The 19,058-nt window shown below is 43.0% G+C and overlaps 1 protein-coding gene across 3 annotated transcripts in view; it reads left to right on the top strand.

Annotated features, from left to right (window-relative positions):
- Window positions 1-19,058, top strand: part of MID1 (midline 1) — a 352,642-nt gene that overhangs the window by 112,801 nt on the left and 220,783 nt on the right. Inside the window, exon 1 of one of the 3 annotated variants that reach the window (XM_083172597.1) lies at window positions 425-547. The exons of the other annotated variants lie outside the window; for them this stretch is intronic. The gene's annotated coding sequence lies outside the window, so the exon portion shown is untranslated. Of the gene's footprint in view, window positions 1-424; window positions 548-19,058 lie in introns of those variants that run through there. 3 annotated transcript variants of the gene reach the window in all.

The following is a 19,058-nucleotide window of genomic DNA, read 5'->3' as shown; positions in this document are numbered from 1 at the left end:
TTTTTTCATACCCCTACTATCCAACTACGCATGGAGTTGATTTTATATAGTGTGGCGAGCGCAGCGAGCCCTGCGAGGGGAGGCAGTCTCATAAGAAAAACGGGAGCCCAGATATTACATAAGTACCACTTAACCACTTATTTATAAAGGTATATGTTTATATGCTGTGCACACACATATACAGTATACACATATACAATATATATATATATATATATATATATATATATATATATTTACAATCTTCAATGTGCATCCTGTGCATATGGGTCCTCTCTGTAGCTACAGGATTTACATTTCCTAATGGATGAATAAATTGAGGAGATACTGGGACAGGCCCCAGAGACTTGTTTGTCTGCTGGAGTCATTTGGTGTGCCAGTGTGTACTCTGGTTTCCTAGCAAGGGATTAGGGACAGCGTCTTTGTTGGTTGAAGTGGAGAGGAGCTTCTGGAGATGAACTAGATGACAGTGGGAGAGAAAGCTGGCTCTCTGCGAAATTCACTTGAAGAAAACTATCAGCATTGTCTTATTTCTTTAAATATTCCGGTAAGGCACTTTTACTTTTCTGTCTTGTGCTGCAACACTGAATTATTTCCAGTGTATTTATTGTAAGGAGGAAGGAAATGAACTCATCTTTCTGGGCAGCATGCTCTGCTGTATTGTCAAGCGGAGAGCTAGATGAGGATGGTATGTTACGGTGCCTGGTTACATTCACAGCCAGTCAGCCAGGGAAGGACCAGATTGTGTGCCTGGCCCCTCCACAACCGAACAGTCTCTGTATTATTATATTAAGACAGATCTTTGTATCAGGGATACTATGTGTACAGTTGTTGTTGTTGTTGTTGTGATAACAATTGTTTTTTAATTGATTCTTTTGTTGGCGTTCCATTGTTTAGTTAATCACAGAAATAGAAACCTTTACTTATTTAAAGATGACATTGTGTTGCAGATGATTCTTTTTATATGTAGTGCTAGTAATATTGGGTACATCATACAATACTTATCATAATTATAAACTATACAGATAACACTGGAAATGACCTTCCTTATTACATAGGATCCTTTTCTAATAGCATAGAGCAGAAATCATCTTCATTTATTTCATGTCTGAATGTTGTATACAGGACTTTAAACAATGTCATTTATATATATTGTTTTAGTCATCATATAATCTACTGTGTTTTTCTAACTTTCTAGTTACTGATCGACAGTAAGAAGTTCGACAGTCAATAGGTCGACCACTATTGGCCGACAGGACATAGGACGACACATGAAAAAGGTTGACATTACTTATGTCGACGTGGTCAAAAGGTTGACACAAGTAATAGGCCGACATGAAAAAAGGTTCACATATGTTTTTCACCCCCCGCCCCCCAACAAATGTGTTTTTTTGTTTCATCCAAGTGGACACAGAGTTAGATATTGTAGCGAGGCACCATGTTGTAAGCATGGCGAATGAAAGCGTCACACTTATACGTGTCAATGTCGACCTATGTCAACATTGATACAAAAACGAGAAAAACTCATGTCAACCTTTTCATGTCGACTCCTTACAAGGTGACCTATTGCTTTTGTCATCCTTTTGACCATGTTGCCCTAAGGGATGTTGACTTTTTTCACGTGTCGACCTTATTATGACCCTATGACCCATACCCATCAATTCCCCCCCTATATGTCTTGTACTGTCTGATTTACAATTTATTATCCAGTAAATGACTGGACTTTGAGTCATATTCCCTGTTCACAGGAGAAGCATTCAGAAAATGCTCATTATAAGGAGTACAAGTACTAAACACATTTCACTTTGTTAACAAAAAAACATATTGAACTTTTATTGTGTGTAATCTATTAAAGAAGGCAGCAGGACATACAGTATGCATTATAGGCCCCCACGGACTGTGTCACCTCACAGCTCTAAAGGTGCCCATGCACTGTGCGAGGGTGCCGTGCAATGCAATGCGCGCTCCCGTGAACATCCCATCGCACAGCACATAAAGTCTGTGCAGCCCGTGCTTTTTGAACTAGCTTCGGATCACATCACACTCAAATCACAGGGGATACAATGCGATCTAGTTCAAAACAGACAGAAATATTGTACCGTGTATGGGCACCTTAACTGGCTGCATGCTATACACTACAAAGCCTCTGACAGCGCCTGGAACCAATGACTCCCTATAACACACCCACATGTTCCCCCCAGTGGAGGGGATGAGGACAGGGATGAAAGAGTATTAGGTAAGGGAAAGCAATGGTGAGGGGGGGCAGAGAGGAAAGAAAGAGAGTAGGAGGGAAAACAGAGACAGAGTTAAGAGATGCAGAACAGAATGGCCCAGGGGTTAGACAACACCTGTCAGCAACTGGAACTAGTGCACCCTCTGCACCATCTAACTGCTCTCCCAGCTGTAACACCTTTTATGGTCCCCACCCACAGAGATAGATGGCTCCGCCCACAGAGACAGAGGTCACAGAGAGAGTGAGATAGATTAGAGAGATGGGGGGTAATAGAGAAAAACATAGGGGGTGGCATGAGGCTGGAGAGATACAAGCAGTGGTCAGAAGCTGGCAATACACAGGGGTTTGAGGCTGGGACTGGTACAAACAGGGGAGCACAAGGCTGGAGAGAACATTCATAAACAGGGCTAGATAGAAACAGGGGTAATGAGAGTAATGGCCACACTAGCTAGCGACTCTGTGAATGATTGGTCAAACATACTGGTCAAGTTTTAATTGGGCCCAACTTTGTAAGCTTTGTAAGCTGTATTTTCATCTTCTGGATGCTACTGATGGATGCTCTGTATGTCGCTAATAACACAAGAGATATCATTCATTCTAATACTTACTATATTAGAGAGACAGCTTTCCATCCTTATGATAATGTATACCATACTGTAAATTCTCAGGATATTGTGTTACCAAGGAGAGGATGCAGACTCGATGCTTTTGCACCCTCCATGATTTTATCTTCTTTTATCAGTAATTATTGATTGTAGGGAGTGTCCTGTATTTATGACAGCATAATGATATCTACATTTGTACATACTGTATACTGTTTATAGCAGTTCATATTAGTACAACGTGTGTTGATTATTATAATAAAAAAATGGCTTATAATGTACCAATCTTTTTGTATTATTGAATTTATATGCTTGCAAAATGTACACATATATTTTTGTAGAGTTGGATATCAAACTTTGTGCAGTTTTACACTTAAGCCCCCATACATCGAGGCGATTTGGTCCGATTTTGGCCGATCGCGACCAATCGGCCCGTTAAATCGGACCAAATCGCCTCTCCCTGACATGTCGTTGGGTCCGATGCGCGGTCCCGTGCGCATCAGACCCAGCCAGGTGGTCGGACTGGCAGACCGTCCGACCATCCATTCCTCCAGGCGGCGAGGCGGGCGGGAAGCAGGGACCCATGCGATCCATCACAACGGATCGCATGCGTCCCTGCCGCTGGGAAGGTCCCGGCGGCTCACAGGGTATCGGGTGTCCGTACACTGCTGCGAGACATCGCAGGCAGTGTATGGGCACCTTTACTTTAAGTGCACCATAGGACTTTTTAAAACATCAAGAGTTCCTGCATCTGCCAACGTAAGGCTGGAATATTGTATTACATTGTAGGTGTGTTTTGTGAGGCGCGTATGGATGGTTTTGTTATAATTCATTAAAACATTGACCAGTTCTTTGTTGGACTCAAAGTTATTGGCAGAATAATAATAAAAATCTCTCTTGATTTTTTAATAACAATGGACTGCGTATGGTAGCTGTAATTCATTATATCCCTAGGGGACCAGAGATAATAACACTTCAAGTGACCACTGAAAGAGAACAAAGAGAACCATCATTTATCATGTAGTTTCTGAGACAGATAATTTGGTGGGGGATATTTTATTTTGACTGGAGGCCTTGAAGCAAAGGGTATAATTTTGAAATATACTGTAATCATGTGGAAATGCAATTTGAATTTCGAAGGCAGACAAAAAAAATCTGATGGTGTTCAGATATTGCTGATTATTTTGACTGAATGGGGTGATGAGATTTTTGGTACCCATTTCAGACTTATTCTTTATACCCTTATGTCACACACTTCCTTACAGTCAGGCAGAGTATGCTTTGTTTATTCATAGACTACCGGGGATCATATTTGTGGTGTGTAGTTTATATAGTTTAATTTCAAATTCTACTATCCCTAACTATCTCCCTGTCATTCTCAGTGATAGCAATTGAATTAATTTGCTGCATGATGACATGTGTTTATACCTCTGTACTGGAGGCTATAAGCGTACTTAGGATATTGTATAAACCAACCCTGTGCCTGTCCTTTTGAGTATGGTCTTGCAGGCCAAAACCCCAAGCTTTTATTTTCTGGTAGATCTATCACATATAAGTAAAACTGACAGTGAGGCTTTTGTGGGGAAGAAAAAGAAACATCAGCTCTAGTGAAAACCTGGAAAAAAAGGTGATAGATGTTGCTATCACTACACCTCTGCCAGGGACAGAATTATTAGAGACCTATTCACTATGCTCTTGTGATACCTTAGATGTTCTCTGCGATATAACCAGGCTTGCCTACCCTTCCAGAATTGCCGGGAGGCTCCAGAAATTCGGGTCCTCCTCCCGGCCCCCCGGGAAGGTGGGCAAGTCTCCCGCATCAGCCACTCAGTCCCCCCGCACCCCTCTTCCCAGCTGCACTAAAGCCCATTTTTCGAGGATTTGTGGCAAGGGGCGGGGCTCAAATTATGTGAATCGCATCATTTTGTGTAATTTTCGCCCCTCCTCCAATCTGCGGACCCCCAAGTTGCCTTTTTTGACTGCAATGGGGGTGGGGCTTGGACACGTACGCCTCATCCCTGCCCCCTGACATGCTACTGTCTGGTCTCCTCTCCGGAGAGGAGAGAAAAAAAGTCAGCAAGTATGGATATAACCATACTTTTTCAGAAGGCTTTGCTTTTCTCAGACTCCTGGTCAAGCAAGTAACCACCCAAATCCCCACATTTATCCGGTCGAAATATGAACAGTATCTAGTTTGACAGTCAAAAAGTCGACACCCTATGGTCAACATAGACAAGGGCGACATAGACAAAATGTTGCCACAAGCAAAACGTTGACATAGCAATGGTCGACACATGGTTTTTCCCCCCCATTTTTGGAGCTCTTTGTTGAAATTTGTCTTATTGGTTTACAGCAGTGGTTCTCAACCTCGGTCCTCAGAGACCCCCAACAGTGCACGTCTTCCAGGTCTCCACACAGAATCACAGGTGATATAATTAGCTCCACGTTTAAAATGTGCCAGTGAGTAATTAGGGCACCTGTGTATCCGTGAGGTGACCTGGAAATGTGCACCGTTGGGGGGCCCTGAGGACCGAGGTTGAGAACCACTGGTTTACAGTATTCGGGTAAACAAAACAAGATTGATTTTTAAACAAGCAGATGGCATAGTCTATGTACTACTAAGGGTTAACTAGACATTATAAATATAGAAGACATACAGGACTTTTTTGAACCTTTTCATATTTTGCCATCCACATGTACTCTACTTAGGAATGGTAAAGTTTGAGGAGTGCAGCAAGGCACCTGGTCCAAAGCATGGCGAGCAAAGAGGTACATCAATGTGGGTTTCATGTGATGATATCTACAAATTAACACCAAAAAAATGAAAGTTCAAGTTGACATTTAAATATGTTGACCATTTCCATGATAAACTTTTGCTTATGTCTACCTTTTGTCTGTCAGCCATGTCAATGTCAACCATTTGGTGTTGACCTATTGACTGTCGAACTTTTATTCCATGAGATGGTATATTGGGAAGGCAGTCTTTATGGTATTTAAAATGAATACCTGGATTATTGTTGGCTGCAATGTGAACTGAGTATATGGGATCCAAGATGATAAAGGTGTAACTGGTCCAGATGAAATGTTGGGTCTGGTTAGGTGTCAATGGTGGAAAAGCTGGAACTAGACAATAGCTCAACGCGTTTCAACGTGTTCTCACGTCTTCATCAGGAGGACTTCAAAGATCTGCTTGTTAATTCCTGCTGGGTTTGCAGTGTAAATGATTGCCACTTTTAAAAAAACTGGAGATTTCTTATCAAATCTCTCACTTTCTGATTCTCTCATCCTATTACATTTCACCCTACTGTATGTTTCTGTTATGCTGAGAATTACTGTGCGATATGGAACAAGCTGTGTATTAACAGGAATAAATCTTCATGGACATATGTCATATGCTAGAACTGCAATAACCTGTTCTTATTTGTTTACATAGTAGGACATTTATTAAGATATATGGTATGCTTACACAGCCCTAGGCTACAGGCATGACTGCCTACAATTCACAATTTGGATCCAAATTATTAAATTCCCAATATGACTTACTAATGATATTTTTATTTGTCTATAATCATAAAATCAACACATACAGCAGTTTCTTTCAGTTTAGAAAAAGTAAGACCGTTACCCACATACCTTAATTGTCCGCTCTTTCCAAGAATCCAGCTGCTCGTCTTTTGCAAATCATCCCACTTGTGGGTGTTCTAAATATATCTGAAAGGTGGCTGCTACAATTATATACTGTATATATAATTTTTTTTAACAATTGTTTATACACCAGCTGCATTTTCCTTTGCGCTTTACATTTGGGAACAAACAGTTATAAAACAATACTGGGTGATAACAGACAGAGAAGAGGGTAAGGTGGAACCTAAGCTTATATCTATAGGGAAATAGACACTGATCCACAAGGATATGTGCTACCCACGGCTTAAAGTGGTGCTGGAGAGGTGGTGTAAATCCTTTCCCCTTGAGTAGCAGTAGGGAACTGCAGGTGGATCAGAACCATGGAGCCACCAGGATCTGAGGAAGGTGAGGTGGCTCCAGCTCTTTATTGCCACTAGTGCCACCTGCATAATCTATTGACGTGGGTGGTGGGGCATGCTTTTCTGTTGAAATTACTGTGCAGGCCATGGTGGAGGTGGAACTAGTTTCACCTATAAATGCAGGTGGAAGAACTCAGTTACACCCCCCCCACACACACACACACACACACTTTAACTCCTGGTTCTACCTGTTACATATTGGTGCAAAAAGACTGCAGAAGTTCTTGGTGGGTAAGATTGCTTATGGAGGTTATATGGGTGGTTCTGGAATTTTATCAGCAGGGATATGGGAGCCTCCTTGCCTGCGCCGGAATGTGTGTGTGGGGGGGGGGGGGCTCCCGGGTACAGAAGCTGCCCCCCCCCCCCCCCCCCGGGAGAGCTGGCAGGGGACGGGGGTAGGGAGCCACTGCACTGGTCCCACTCGTGCATATGTGCATATGTAATGAGCGGGACCAGTGTAAAGTGAATATCTAATGAGCCGTTCCCTGCCCCCTGCTGGCGAATGTGTAAAATAAAAATAATTTCAAATTAAATATACATTCATGTGCTGCCAGCACATGAATAAAAATAGCATTCCCCTTCACGCTCGCCACGCTTCAACTCCATGCGTACTTGGATAGTAGGGGTATGAAAAAATGGGGTGCATTTAACATGGGAGCCCAGATAATACATAAGTACCCAGATTCTTTTACACCAAAAAAAAAAAAAACCTTTATTTTAAAAGATCACATTCCAGTTCCCATTAAAAAGATGTCGAACGCCAAACGGTGAATCATGGCGAAAATCATGCAGAAAGTAGTTCTCCATCCTAGCATTGAATACCAGTGAAAACCCCATTGAAATACACCAGCAAGCATAAAACGGAGAACTGGCCGGCATTCACTGTTCGCTTTCGGCGAACAGTGAACATTGAATAGGGTGAATCAGATTTTCAGCAAAAAAAGATTCACCGCAAGAAGTGAAAACCGCCCGATTCGCTGAAAAAATCGGGAGCATTGAATATTGCCCATTGTGTGAATCTGCTCTGCTAATGGCAATTCATACACTTAAACAGAAATTGAGAAATCATTCATGTAAATTAAATTTAGCACTAATGGAAGTTAGCCGGCGGTAGCCTTCATCGTGAAATCCTGCATACCACAATTTACCAGTTATACATTCATCTGGAAGCCATGGTGAAAATGTTGGTTTGGCAGTGTTTTCACCCTGTCACAGGTAACCTAACACTACTAGTGAAAGGAAATACACACAGGAATGGTTAATGTCTGCACAAGCTGAAGGTGTATTGACTTGGTGAAAAAAAATCCATCAAAATGTCACCAGCCTCCTGCGGTGGTATCATGCATCGAAAAGCTTCGATTTTCACTGTTTGGTGAATTCACTGAGAATCTATGGGGATCTATGGGGATGGCGGGAAAAACATGTAGGATGCAGGAGAAGTCAAGAGAAATCAGTGAATTCTCTGTGGTTAATGAATTGTTACATAGCCATTCTCCTTTGTTTTCATAGCAAGAGATTTGGCTTATCGCTTCATAAATAGCCCTCTATGAGCCTAATGGTGCCCATAGAGTAGAGTGATATTGCATACAATCCTTCGATTTCAACCGTATCTGTGTTATAAATCGAAGGATTGAATGCACATACAATAGGTCGAATATCGCATCGATAGATATTATGTGCTGGTATAGCGCAGCAATGTGCAGGAGGGCTGGCAGGCAGTGGGGCAGCGGCGTCTGCAGAATTTGAAAAAACACTATTTCATACCCTCCAACATGACCCATTCCATTCGGTACACAATGCTCTGTTCCTGGACGTCCCTGGTAATGTATGATTGCCAGCACCTGTGTGGAACTAGGTAATTGAAGAGAAGGGTGTTTCAACACAGGTGATGGCAATCATACATTACAAGGGACGTCCAGGAACAGAGCATTGTGTACCGAATGGAATGGGTCAATGGGTTATGCTATTTAAAAAACTGGGTGGATCTCTCAAGCAATCAGCGGCTGCTTGAATGTGAGGCTCTCTCAGCCAATCCGAGGGCCACCCAGTGTTTAAAATAGTTTTTTTTAAATTCTGCACAGGGCTCCGCTACACCGCCGCCCGCTACCAGCCCTCTTCCAGCACCCATTGTGGCATTGCAGATGAAAGGCAACATTGGATGCTGGAAAAAAGCATATTTGGGCAACATAAGATGGGATCGGATGTGATGGTACATCGCATTGCAATGTCCCATAGAATGTGATGTCCCGTAGCAATGGATGGCATATGTGTATGGTCACCGTAAGAGTTTTACACTAATGCATTTGCAATTTTTTTTAGGCTACGAAAATGCAAATATTTAACAATTGAAGCTTGCAATAAAGTAAATGCAGTGAGGCAGTGAAGTAAAGCAGGAAAGATCGTAATCTTATGCACAATTGTATACACACTCATAACCTATATGAAATGAAGTGGAATGCTGAGAGGTTGAGTAGTTCTATGGCTACAAAGCAGATTCATGCCCCGGAAACTACCAAGACACTCCCCATTACAAACGGTCAATCTATTCTCATCCTGTGGGTGGAAACAGGAAAAATTGCTCTATTCATGGCATCTTATAGAAAATACCGTACTTTATACTAATACAATGTATATTTTGCCATTATATTTAAATTAGAGCTCCAGTTACACTTGTACAATTAACTATTCAACAGTATTATTATTATTTTAATGCTGCTACAGTGCATAAAAATAAATCCACTAATAATCCCATTGTTGTGAATTATAAAATATTCGCTTGGTTTGGGCATAGCTTCCAACTTCATTGGTTTTTAAAGTGGAAACTGCCGTGGCAGCTGGTACAAAAAGGGGGCAGATCTACAGGAGGATGGTTGTGGCCTCGGTTGGAGGGGTGTGGTCTAGTGCCACGACCCCTGTTTTTGTCATCTTGGAGGCATGTCCAGTATGTGCAGCGGTGATCACCGGCTCTCCAACCTGCCATCCCATGGGTGGTACTGCGGGACAGTGTCTAATTAGCGGAACTGTAGTGCTGTAATCGGGACAGTTGCAAGGTAACTTTTGGGTGCATTGCATTAGTGGCACTTTGTAACAATTTTCCAAATGCTTCTTGCATTCATTGTGTTCAATGCAAGTAAAATAGTTTATGGCCAGTTGAGGAACAATACTGATCTTCCAAATCTCAGTAAGTAATGCCATTGTATGGTAACGTCTCTTGCTTTTTTAAATCTAACTGCACAGAGAAAATTACAGACCCATGTTCCGTTTATAACTGAAATTACCTTTTGGTTTTGCTTAGTTTGTCTGTTATTTTGGAGTGCACAATCTGTGTTGATGTTTCAGTCGATAATCTGCTAAGTGGTGCAATGTGACCACCAGGCCATGCAGAAATAGCTCTATCAAGATGCTCTACTGTATTCTGTTACATTGTTCTGGGCAGAAATACTTTCCATTTGTACTCAACTGGAATTACACAAAGTAATATTGATCTCAAAGTGACAGAACAATATGTCTAATTAGAATGTTCTGTGACGAACATATAGTGCTGAAGATAACTAAAATGCTGGATAAGCATCTATTGAAAGGAACCTTTGTCAATTTTACTGAACATCTGTTTAACAGGAAGTCATATATGCACTTACAACTAATTTCTTGTAGTTATTTTGTAATTTATGTATTTGTACTATGGTCAGATAAAGAACAGAGCATCATGGAGGGTGGATAGGTATCTGCAGGCTCTCATACATATCAGTGGGCCTAATTTGGACATGTACGCAAACCATGGTATATGCAAACCGATGCACACACTCAGGACCCCTACTGCGCAAATATAGACTAGATCCTGTGTTGTCACATTCTGTGTCCAGTGACAGGCTATAGACGTCTGGGTGCAGGGTGTGGGCAGAGCTGGGCAGTGTCACCGGCTTTTCTGGATGTGCTGAGGCCAGGGTCTGCATCTTCTTCAGGGTTACTCATATAGCCTATGGTCTCTCAGAGGATCCGAAGCTGCGTCTTAAGGTGTGTACACACTGGGTGAGGATTTGAACAATATTGCTCATTTTGGCCCTTCTGTGCTGTACTATTGAAAACAATCATTGAGGGTATACACAACGAACGTTGAATGATGCGCGCTCCTGCAAGGGTTTCTAACCTCAGTACATTCAGCTCAATTTTGGCTATGTAGTTCACAAAAAGATACATATTACTAGCTAGCTAGATTGTTCATCCTTCTTCATTGGCACATCGTTCAGTGTGTGAGCACAATACCATTTGTGCAGGACACTGGACAGTTCAAGGGAAATTGTTTAACAATATCGTTCACTGAACACATTGTCTAGTGTGTATGGGCCTTGTACAAAGCACTTGGATCTGCAATGCCAAAGGGGCAGACTAGATGGGCCAAGTGGTTCTTATGTGCCTCAGATGTGTGTGGTGCTAGTAATCTGCGCAGACCAGAGTCTTGCTAGGAAGATCAGCCTAGCAGCAGCATTTAAAATCGACTGCAGTGGCCAGAGTCTGTTCTTTGGAAGACCAGGAAGGATACTGCTGCAATATTCAATGCAGGATATAACGAGTGCATGGATTAGAGATTTAGGGCGGGATGCACTAAAGGAAAAATTTTACCGCATTTTCCTATGTACCATTAGCTGTCCGCCCCGTTTCCGCCTGGCAGGGCTTCTATCGCCGTCTGCGCGACCCCCCCTCCCGTCCTCCATCGATCTCCTCCTCACCAAGCAGGTGTCAAAGCCGGGAGGACATCCGGCTGCAGGGGGGAGGAGGAGACGCAGGGGGACACTGACAGCCGCCGGGATGTGACGGAGACCCCAGCACACCACGTTACAGGTATCGCGGGGGTCTCCGTCACCACCCCCGATGCTAGCTGCATATGTTAGTACATATGCGGTAGCATCGCGGCGGCTGGCAGGCGAAGGGCGGCGATGTATATTAATACATCCCGCCCTTAGCAGTTTGTGTAAGATAGGGTTGTATTTTGATTGTATATAATTTCCTGCTTACCCTGTTGGCATGCCTCAGACTGTATCCAAAGTTAGTTTTTGTGCTCTCCTGCCTTAGGGCATAGTATTCACACGTCTTCCCATGCACTGAATATAAATAAACCTTTACTGTGCAGCTCCAGACCGTCTTTGCACATGCCGAATATTAACGTTTATTTCATTATTATTTTTAATAGCATTAGCCTTCTGGCTTCTGGACCATTAGAGACTGCCTGTGTCACACATAGCAGGAAATCCACTACAGGACTGTTCAGACAAATATATCATATGGCGATCCTCCTGTTTGAAGTCTTATCTTTTGCACTTAGTATAGGGCACCTAGTATAAGGCAAGATAGCAAACCAGGCTTAGATGCTGCAGGCACAGATGTCAGTAGAGCTCTGCATATGGGTGGATACGAAAATACAGGTGTGTGTGTATAGCTCTGCACATAGATGAATACATTCATTTCCTGTATACATCTCCACTGTCCAATGTATACTCCCAAATGCTTCCAACCGTGCATCTGTCCCTATGGATATAATTCTGCAATTTAAAAAACTAAAATTAGAAAGTTTCATTTAAAAAAAAAATCCCCAAACTCCCTTTGTTTATTTGTAGTACAGAACAGGTACACACAAACACAAAACAGAACAGACATGTCCTCTCTAAATAGTTTATGCACAGATGTCACCAACTTTAGGATTGTCCATGGCTGTACTCCAGACATAACTTATAGCTAGAACACTGCAGGAAAACTATTGGACAATAGAGATCTATTGATTGATTACCATGATAAATGGTGGGGACATTTCCTATCCGTGTCATGTATATCACTTCTGTCCTTGAGAACAGCATACGCTGCACTGCACAGATCAATGGACCTCTCTCCTGCTCTATTTTCTTTCTCCACAAATATCTTTTGATACGTTCAAATGTCACAAGAGAAAACTCTAGTGCAGCCTCTAGAGATTACAAGTAAATTGCTCATACTCTAGTGTTAAGACAATAAAAGCAGGAGGACGCTTTGGTGGAATGGGAAATTAAGCATCTATAGCAGCACTGACGTGGCCCTTATTCTGAATCGAGCGGTACGGCCCGCGTGCGGCCGTACCGCCGATGTTTTCAGTCTGCACATGCGCAGAGGTCAATCTGCGCATGTGCAGGCGAAATCGCCGCACATAAAGTTTCGACGCCGCAAAGGGGGCGTATAGGGGCGTGAGGGGCTTCATACCCTCATTTCCCTATGCATACGCCCCGCGTTTCATGGGCGTTCCCATGCAAACGCGGGGCGTATGCATGGTAATGAGGCTATGACGCCAGTGATGGGGGCGGAAAGCTGACATCGCCGGATGTCAGCTCTCAGCCCCCAAACAAGCTTTCACACGGACGATTGTCCGTGTGGTCTCAGCTTGCGGGAGCTGGTGGGGCGTGCGGCCCTGCCTTCGATGGTCGCCGACCATCGAATGCAGGGGGCAGCTCCCACCATGGTGGAGGCGTACGCCCCACCATTTTCATGCGGATCGCCAGCCGTCCGTGTACGGACGGCCGTGGCGATCCGTATAGTAGGCGGGGATTGGTTGGTGCGGCCGGAGCACCGTATGCGGCTCCGGCCGCACCGATCTGAATAAGGGCCATGGTATGGATCTCCAGGTGTTGCGAAACAACAAGCCCCAGAATCTCCCTAACATCTTCTGTCAGATAATTAATAGCTGGCAGATTATGCCAGGACTTATAGGGGCACCTATAGTTTTAATCATTAGTAATTTTTTAACTTCAGTAGAAATTTGCCATTATATTACTGCCATTCTGTTATTGCAAAAAAACCATCATACATATTCAGTGGTGGCTCCACAGGTGGAGCTGCAGAAAAGTTCAAAGTTCAAATAGGGGCGCCACATCCACTGCTACCAACTGTTAGTTAGATTTGCCACAGTGTGCAATGTATTGTAAGAACTATTCCCCTTCCTTATAGACTTCCTTATATATTACTTTTTGTCTTTTGATTAACATAAACTGTCCTGTTCTAAAAGCTGTAAATGTTTACTTGGAACATAATTTGCATTAACAGCCCTGGCACATTGTTGAAAGACAAGTGGTGTGTGACCATGGTTCAAAGTGACATGCCACAAGTCAGGGAACCTGACCTTGCCACTGGCTCCCATCTATATGTATGCCACCTGCAGGATGGCGGCAGAGCAGAGAGTCGGGAGGCTGCCCTGCTGGTCCAGACCATCTCTCTGTGTGGTATTTGCCAGAAGGGCCAGATGGCCATTCTGGCTCTGGCAACGAGAAACATTAACCAGCTTCCCTTATAGCAAATCTATTTGTTTTTACTGTGTCCATATGTTCTTTAAATTGACTTTCATAACTGATATAATAAAGAACATTTTGTTATTATGTATGCTTGCTGCAGGGCTCTAATATAAACAGGGCAGCTCAACAGTTGGCCTTTTTGCGAGCTGTCATTTACGTATTGTGACATTTATAGCAACATTTACAGACAGACATTGCTGTCAGTGGGAGATAATCTATGGATATAGAATAGGATTTCCTAGAATTCCAGAGGAGCTTTAAAGATTATGTTATTCCCATTGCAGCTGTACACAAATGTTAAAATCATCTGAAAACATGACCTATTTATGTTAACCAACAATTCAGTGTAACAGACAGAGAAACAGGCTGAATAGCAGAGAGGAAGTAATTGTGGTACATCCTCTAGCGTTAGCTGAAAAATATCAAAGTCTAATGGCACCTCTGCGCAAAGGAGCCTCACACTAATATAATATGAGGTATAAATAAGAAATTGTAGACAGTTCTTTAATCATGAAGGTTAACACAAGTGGAACATGTAGCAGCATGACTGCCCTACCTAACACAAGTAATTTGTACAGTCATGTGTTAACCAAGACAGTGTTCTAGTTTTGCATAACTTGATCAACATACTATTATAGGTGACAAAATCTGCATTGGCTCCCATCTCCAATCCCTACAGAATCCTCTTCAAACTCCTCACCCTCACATACAAGGCCCTCTCTAAAGCCAAGTACACACGGGAACAATGGGGTTTCATTCTGACTTCCCAGTCAGCGCAGATCACCTGGAGGGATGTAAATGAAGGACAAAATGATCACTATTCTGTTCTTCATTAACATGCATGGTGTTGGTAGCGATGTCATTAAGTTTGACATGCAGCAGATCAAACCTAACATTGTCGCAAGCATTTGCGATATGCACGATATGCCTTTCCGATCCTTCTGACTGGATGATCTATCACCCAATGTGTACCAAGCTTAGTTTCACTGCTCTCTACATCTCCAACCTCATCTCTCTACATACTCTACCTTGCCCCCACCGGTCAGCCAATGACTATAACCTCCTCTACTCTTGTAACTGGATCCCATGAAAGTATTCAATATTTTTTTTGTACCTCTCCCCTTAAGTAGAATGAGATTCTTGTCTATTAAACTCTCCCGACCTTGCAAATCTTCAAACGGGCACTGAAAACACACCTGTTCATCAAAGCTTACCCTTCTGCCATATTAACTAATTTTGTGGCCACTCTCCCAACCTTCTGCCTCACATCTTGGCCATCTCTGATTTGCTTACTTCCTGCCATCAGGCCACCTTCTACTTGTCAATGCCCGATGTTGCATTTTTTGTCTCACCACTTCCCCTAGATTGTAAGCTCATTGGAGCAGGGTCCTCCTTCCTCTTTTCACATATCTCTTCTCCCGCAGCTCTCTGCTGTCTCCGCATCTCCTCTAGGGGCAGATGTATTAAGCCTGGAGAAGAGATAAACTGGAGATAAAGTGGAGATAACATGGAAGAGATAACACACCAGCCAATCAGCTGTGTTTGAAATATGACAGTTGGGATCTGATTGGCTGGTGCGTTATCTCCTTCCACTTTATCTCCAGTTTATCTCTTCACCAGGCTTAATACATCTGCCCCCTAGCTTGTAACCGCTAGTACTCTGCCAATTACTTGCATCTCAGCTGAATTGTGTACTGGGAAGTGTGCTGCTAACTGTTACCTCTGCTCTGTTTTAGTTTTTCAGTTGATGTAATGTTAAGTTCTGTGTTCCCTGTATTGTTCTAATGAGTATTGTCAGGGCCGGCTCTACCACTAGGCAGCTTTAGGCAGCTGCCTAGTGCGCCAGGATCTGGGGGGCGCCACCAAGTCTGCAAATCAAAAAATCAAGGATGTCTATGAGGATCCTTGTTGTACTTAATGCAGGTGTCTTGAGGCACACTTCCCTACATTGCTGCCCCCTCTTCCTTGTACTCTGTTGTGGGTGGCAAAGGGGAGGGTGCAGAGGAAAAGCAGGGGACTTGGCCACCTTCCGGGGGTCGGGGTCATGGCGATTGGATGACCACATGATGTAAAAAAAATGGGGGGGGGGGGGGCGTAGCTTTAAGTTTTGCCTAGGGTGCTGAGAAGCCTTGCACCGGCCCTGAGTATTGTTCAAATACCATATAAACAGTGCTACAAACCACTTGTGGCGCCTTACAAATGAAATGTAGCAATAATAATATATATAATAATAGTCATTCTATGCTTTGGGCGGTATTCAATGTGAATACCTGCGAGGTGCAGCGAATCCTTTTTAGGATTCGCTGCATATTCGCCACGTTCCGGAGCCTCTCCGGCTCCGGTATTCAACGAGTCAGGGGCTCGCTGCCCCTGACCGGCGAATATGAGCTCCTGCGGCGAACGCCGCAGGGAGCCTGAGGACGGTGGAAGGCATAGAGATGGAAGTCTCTCTGCCTGCCCCAGAGCGTATGTGGGGGTCAGGTGGGCTCCCCGGGTGCCAGGCAGCACAGGCTGCCCCCCGGGGGTGCCAGCAGGGGACCGCGTATATTCACTACACCCGATTGTAACGATCGGGTGCAGTGAATATATGAATATGTAATGAGCGGCTCGGCTCCGGCGCCCCCTGCTGGCTGCTGTGTAAAAAATATATATATATTTTTTTTTTTTTATTAAATATATATTCATGTGCTTACAGCACATGAATAAAAATAGCATGCCCCTCCTCAGAATAAAATTCCTGATTTTTTTACATCAAATGTAAAACACAAAATACTTTATTTTAAAAGTTCACATTCCACTTCTCCATAAAAAGATAGCGATTGCTACTCGGTGAATAATGGCGAAAAAAACCTTCAAATGTATTCGCCATGTGGTCATTGAATAGGGTGATTCACCGTTTTTGTCAGAAATTCGCCAAACAGCACAAATTCGCCATAAAAACATGGCGAATCAGGCTCATTGAATACCGCCCTTTGTCTATCGCTTACTATTAGGACAGAAAGTATAAATATAATATCATGACCATAAGATTGTGTTGACACTTGTCACAATGAATCTGAAGGAAAAAATCAGATACTGTAGTGTACAGGTTCATAGGGGTTTATTTACAAAGCACTTCTAAATGTGTTTATAATCAATATTTAAAAGGGCAATGCTTTTACTAACTATGCCCTGCTAGTGAATACATTGCCCTTTTAAATATCAGGTATTAGCATAATCAGAAGCATCACTTTTAACAACTCAGCTCTTTGTAAATAACCCCAAAATATGAATCTTTAATGCTAGTTACTCATCTATCTGTGGTCATGTAGATTGCCAATACGGCACTTCAGGGAACTGCCATCTTTATCATTGGTTTTTCAGGCAAACGCCATCATTACAGATAAACAATTATTTTATCACTGTATAGGGTAAAAAACTAAATATACAATATTTATATAAAAATAGAGAAATAATTAGTGAATTTTACAAGTTCTTGTATTGGGAATACATTGCAACTTTAAAGCAAAAACCCCCGTAGAAACTATAGCTGCTGCATATGTGAATTTGTTGTTGCTAAAGTCACTTTATTTTAAATTTTCTACATCAAGAATAAAAATATTGCAAAGATGTGTAAAATTAAAGATATACATCAATGATTAAGGTGCTATCAACGTTTCTAAAGATAAAAATTAATAAAAGAAAAATAAACGGCAAATCCAGCCACCGTGAACAGTGTTCTGCTTATACACCCAAAATAAATAGCAAATAAACAACCAATAATCAAGCAGAGCTAAGAAATGGTTTAAAACTAAATAATTGTTTGTATAAGGATAAAGTCTGACACCAGTGCTGCAAAACAAGCAATGGTGACACTTTGAATGATATTTAATAACCAAGGGTGGGTAGAAATGGTTGCCCTTTGCAGTATTTGTAGCTGCAGTAAAGGACCCCATACACTACAGCGATTTGGGGTGATTTCACCAGTTTCAAACAGATCAAACCCAGATTGGATGTATACGACATGCCATCGGGTCTGATGCATGCAGGTCCAATCTTCGACACAGACCCCCCTCCCACCGGCGGGGAACAGCGGTGAAAGGACCGCATGCAGTACATAAAATGCAATCCTGACGACCGGAAAGGTCCCAGGCAGCTTGCAGGGGATTGGATGGCCATACACTGCTGCAATACATCACAGTAGTGTATGGCCAGCTTAAACCAGTGTATGATTATTTAGTTAATGTAACCTGGCCTGTGTACAGACTGTTATGAGATATTGCTTTATAATATAAGCTATATGTCAAATGTTAAGTATTACTAGACCAGCAAAAATATTTAATTTCATGAGACAGTAATAGTCCTTTCAGGCATAAGCCAAAACCCTGAGTTTTTGTGGTGCATGCACATTGACTCAGATCCAGATGATGTCATAAACTGGCCATACACTTATATGATTTGGCCCGTTTTCACTAGATTCCAACGGATTGGCCTGAGAAATCAGGTGAAAAGTGCCCAAATGGTATGTGCCTAACCTCAGATTCCGATCTGATTGCATGGTCCCGTGTACATTGGGTCCAATCTGGCGATCGCAAGTGCTGCACGGGGTCGCATATGATACATCATATACTAAAGGACTGCATATGATGTACCATGTGAGGTTCAGCTGCCAGAGAGCCTGGCGGCTCTCCAGGGGGCAATTGCTGAGTTATCACCTGCAAGACTGTATGCGATATCTCGGATTAGTGTATCAGGCAGTGGCGTAACTACTTTAAGGCAGCCCCAGCTGCCACTTGGGGGAACAAGTGGCAGCGGGGTCTGTGTGGGCGCCGGCACCCGCTTGATGCACTGACATGCTGCTGTCTGCTGCTGCCCACTGGCTGAGCACCGGAGG

The sequence above is a fragment of the Crinia signifera genome, chromosome 2 (assembly GCF_055691185.1).
Source record: "Crinia signifera chromosome 2, ASM5569118v1, whole genome shotgun sequence".
NCBI lineage: Eukaryota > Metazoa > Chordata > Amphibia > Anura > Myobatrachidae > Crinia > Crinia signifera.
This window is presented reverse-complemented; position numbering and strand designations above follow the sequence as displayed.